Consider the following 4,482-nt stretch of genomic DNA (forward strand, 5'->3'; position numbering starts at 1 on the left):
AGGATTCCCACTCTTTTTAAGAAATCATTCTCAAGCACCTTTCCAGGACATTTTCCAGGAATGCTTCTTGACAATATGATACGTAACAATTTACTGGTAGGGCTGGTATTGACACATTAAACCCCAGTTTTATTCCTCCTTTTTTAATGTATTAAAAAACCCATTACAGGTTATGGCCACAGCCCAAAAGTAACAGTTCAATTTAGGTGGAGGTACAGAAAATCCATCTTCTAGAAAGTGAAAGTGTTTGTTGGACCTACAATTAACATCGCTGTGCATGCTGGAAGTAATGTAAGTTGGATAATTAATAGGCTGTATGCATGTACATATGCACATCCACAGTCTCTGAGAATTCTGAACACGGTTCTGGAAAAAACGTCTGTTTTGTGTCTGGTGAAGTTTACATAGGTGTTCTGAGTGAGGGGCTAAAATACAATTAAAATTTTCCAGGACAACATAGATTATTTCCAGAATATTTGGTCATTTTATTCAATTTCCATGACTGGAAAACTCATCTTTACGGTTCCAGGTTTTCTATGACACCGTAATGACAGCCTGGAAACAGAGGGAAATAGCTAGCCTGGCTTTGTCTAAAGGTAACCAGCTGACTACTGATTAATACATTATTTCTTATTTGATGAACTAGTAGGAGTAGTCACTGCTTCTGGTTAAGAAATAGTCTAGCACAACACCCCTGTAACTCCATAATGTGTTGTTCGTACACTAGTCTTTGCTAAGCTAGGCTAAACTAACCTGGTGTAGATTCATTTTAAACAGACCCCTGATCAATGGCATTAATGCAAGCTGAAATCCCAAACAGGTCAAACTATCCAATATTTCCCCAAAAAGGCAAAGATCTAAGTCCCTGATAGTCAAATTATCCATCAAGTGATAGTTGTGCTAGAATGCTGTCCATCCAAACCTCTGTGTATCTTATTCTCACCTCAATCTAAATCTAAACCCTAAACTAGCCTTCTTCATAAGCAACACGTCCCCCCTTTTACAGAAATGCTGTTCTTGTGAAGACATGTGGCACAACAGCATGCACACTAGCACAAGCACCCATAACACACCTCCTCTTAACCTCTCTTCACATCTAAACAGTCACAAAGACACACATTTATACAGCCCGTGCTGTGGCGGGCCTTGGCCTTTACTGCTGGCCCTGTGTTCATTCAGCAGAATACACTGTGAGCTCTTTGTGGCACTCTATGAAAAGCCCTGTGTGTGTGTGTGTGTGTTAGTTACACTGAGAGGAGATGGATGCATAGAGCTGGCTATGGTTTTAAAAGAAGTTTAATAACTGTGTGTTAGTTAAAAAGACACCTAGTATTTGCTTCCAAACCATAGAGGAAAGTAAAATGTTAGCGCAGTGCCTGGAAGTGGGAAATACTGTTGACTGAGAGTCAGTAAGTCTGTGGAGGGTTTGAAATGCTTCCTTTAAGAGATATGAAACTATTTTATATTGGTTTGGGAATAGTAACATATGCAAATGAAGATTATGTTTTCTGTAATGTCAGTATTACAGTTCAGTGAATACAAGTTGTTGAGAACTGATATGGTGTCAACATTGCAGCTGTACATTTGGCCCTGGTATTCAGTTACTTTAAGTCTAACAATATTCTTGACATGTTATTCTTGGACAGGACAGAAAAACTTCTGACATACTATTTAAACAATCGTCCAGATTCTCCACTGAAACCTAGGCTTTGCTGAAATACATAAATACACATACAGGCTAACCCTAACCTTTATGTAAGCTGCTGTCAACTTAGACACAATGCAGCAGAGGAACTGAAGCAACAGACCAACAACCATTTGGTTGAAATGAATACTTGAGGACTGTTGTCTTCCACTATTCCAGTGGTTAAGAAACTTAATACCTAGTATTTTAATACTAACACCTCTATATGACCTACATAAGCAAACAAGACCATCATTGAAAAGCTATTTCTATATAGATATTCTTAAAGGTCCAGTGTGTAGGATTTTGTGGCATCCAGCGGTGTAGCTGCAGATTCCCCTTCAAAATCGATGAAACAAGGTGGTAGAAACATTACCACTTTTGTCCACAGGGGTCACCACAATCAACTAAATGTTTTCTTGTTGGGGCTTTACATAAAAAAATAACATACCAGCAAAAAAATAGAACAGTACAGAAAAATCATATTACAATATTCAAAATAATCAGATAGTCCCATGGTGGAAAGTGGGATGTTGTTAAAAAAACCTGTTTTGCTAACTTCACATTTTAAAAACTGTGTTGCACTGTCTAGGGGTTGAAATAGCAAAAGTGCAATCATTCCTAATGAGAAGAGCCATGAGGCACAGCAGAGATCAGACACACTGCAGAGGGAGAACATGCAGAGAGCACTGTTGCCAGGGTGACATGAGGCCAGTAAAGGAAAATGTGTTGAGATTGACAAGAGCCTAGCTGGTGCTTTCTGGATCACTTACAGACGTGAAAGGGCTTCACAGCTGATGCCACAACACAAGGAGGTATAGTGATTCTGTCCAGACAATAACACAGCAAAAGTCATTCATCTTCTGCTGAAGGAAGTCAATGACAGAGAAGATTTGAGAGGACTGAGTCATATTCTTCTGATTTCTGATACCAATATTAGAGTTTTAAAAAAATCAATCACAGTATATTGGCCATTGTTTTCATATAACATTACACCACCGGAAACAAACTCTTCATCAGTGGCAGCACAGCGCACATGACGCCTATTCTGACTCAGATTGACTAGTGCTTGTTGCCCTTTGGTTCGGGTTGGGTAGGTTTAGGCATGAGGAGTGAGATTGGTTAGGGTTACGATAAGAACATCAGGGTACACCAATCAGAGTCACAGTAGGGTAGGTCATGACTTCGCCATCCTTGAAAACATTTTTTGGGGCTAATAAATTACATGATATTGAATCAGTGCATAGACATGTGTACTCAAGATCACTTTTTGTTACTGAAAAAGGAAAACAGAGCCTTCACCATGCTCTGATCTTCCAGGGATCCCATAATAGCTGAAACCCCTGATGTGTATTTATTAGAGCTGTAGTAATTAGTTTATTAATCGGTTAGTTGATTGAAAGAAAATTTGTTGCCAACTATTTTGAAAATCCATAACCGTTTCTGTCATTTTTCAAGCAGCTGGTTACAGCTTTTTACATGCAAGGTTGTAAGCAATCTGAAAACGTCACTTTGGACTCTGGGAAATTGTAGATGCAGCTCTTACAAAACATGCAATATTTTTGTTCTGTATTTTTATTTTTATTTTTTCAGCTTTGTTGCTGAACATAATTGAATGATGTCTGATTGGGTTGATTTTAAGGAGCTGAGCCAAATTGTTCCAATCAAATAGATTCAGAAGATTTTGACTATGACAACAGCGGCGCATTCAGATGCTGCGACTGGAAGGGTAGTTCCTTCAAACCAGTTTTTTGGCTTTATTGCTGAAACACGTATTACATTAGACAGAAACGGAGAACGAGAGGGGTTTGAATTCAAGAGCAGCGGACCTTGACAGCAATCCACCCAGCCAGATCGACCGGGTGGGACCAGCTCCACCACAGCGGGTGCTGCCATGCTGGCCTAGCTTGGACGTAAGGCTGCTCCTGGCTAATGTCCGATTTTGGACGAAATGGGACTCAACCTAGCCAAACAGGGAAAACAGGGAAAATCTGAGACTGTTGTGCCCACATCTTTACAGAGACCCGCTCCATCAATATCCTGGATCAACACTCAACAGGCGGACCGTGTTCCGAGCCAACAGAACTCTGCTGTGTAGCATGAAGAAACTACAAACCTTCGTCATACAGTCTTGTGTTGTATAAATATGAATACATTTCCTTGATTCCTTGAAATGATTAAACAGTCAATTAAAAAATTGTAAAAATAATCAGCAGATTAATAAATAATGTAAAATAATCATTAGTTGCAGCCCTAGTAGTTATATTTTTAACGAGGCTCACGTCGGCTTCAGTGTAGCCTTTTGAGCAGCTGCAGTTTAACAAGTATAAATCTCTCTGTGAGGCCACCTAGTCATTAGGTTTAAGTGGTGCATAGTGTACAATAACAAAAGAACTGGATATGAGTTTCACAGCACATACCTGAAGAACAGCTTATATACAGAATCCAGTGTTTTGTCTTGCATGTCATTAAACAGCATTCAGACTAAAAGATATTTAATCTCAAAATAATAATATAAAACATTTTGTAGTTAAAATGCTATATTGGAATCAGATTATGTGAGTCTCATCTGCAACCAGTATCATACTAATCAGTTAGAAATAATAAATTCATTAAAGCACATCATGTGTGAGGTGAACATTGTTTGGGCCATATTTGGGGTATATTAATCTCATCTATGTATCAAATCAGTATAACATTATAAATGATAGACTCAACTCCAAGTGATTACAATACTATTCTGACAATTCTGTCAACACATAAACAATACACCAAACCCTCATTTTACTATAACAAAG

The 4,482-nt window shown here is 38.6% G+C and overlaps 1 protein-coding gene across 1 annotated transcript in view; it reads right to left on the minus strand.

Annotated features, from left to right (window-relative positions):
* Nucleotides 1-4,482, minus strand: part of wwp2 (WW domain containing E3 ubiquitin protein ligase 2) — a 27,588-nt gene that overhangs the window by 11,802 nt on the left and 11,304 nt on the right. The gene's annotated exons all lie outside the window — the stretch shown is intronic.

The sequence above is a fragment of the Morone saxatilis genome, unplaced genomic scaffold (assembly GCF_004916995.1).
Source record: "Morone saxatilis isolate NCDOM2014 unplaced genomic scaffold, NCSU_SB_2.0 Contig2, whole genome shotgun sequence".
NCBI classification, from domain to species: Eukaryota; Metazoa; Chordata; class Actinopteri; family Moronidae; genus Morone; species Morone saxatilis.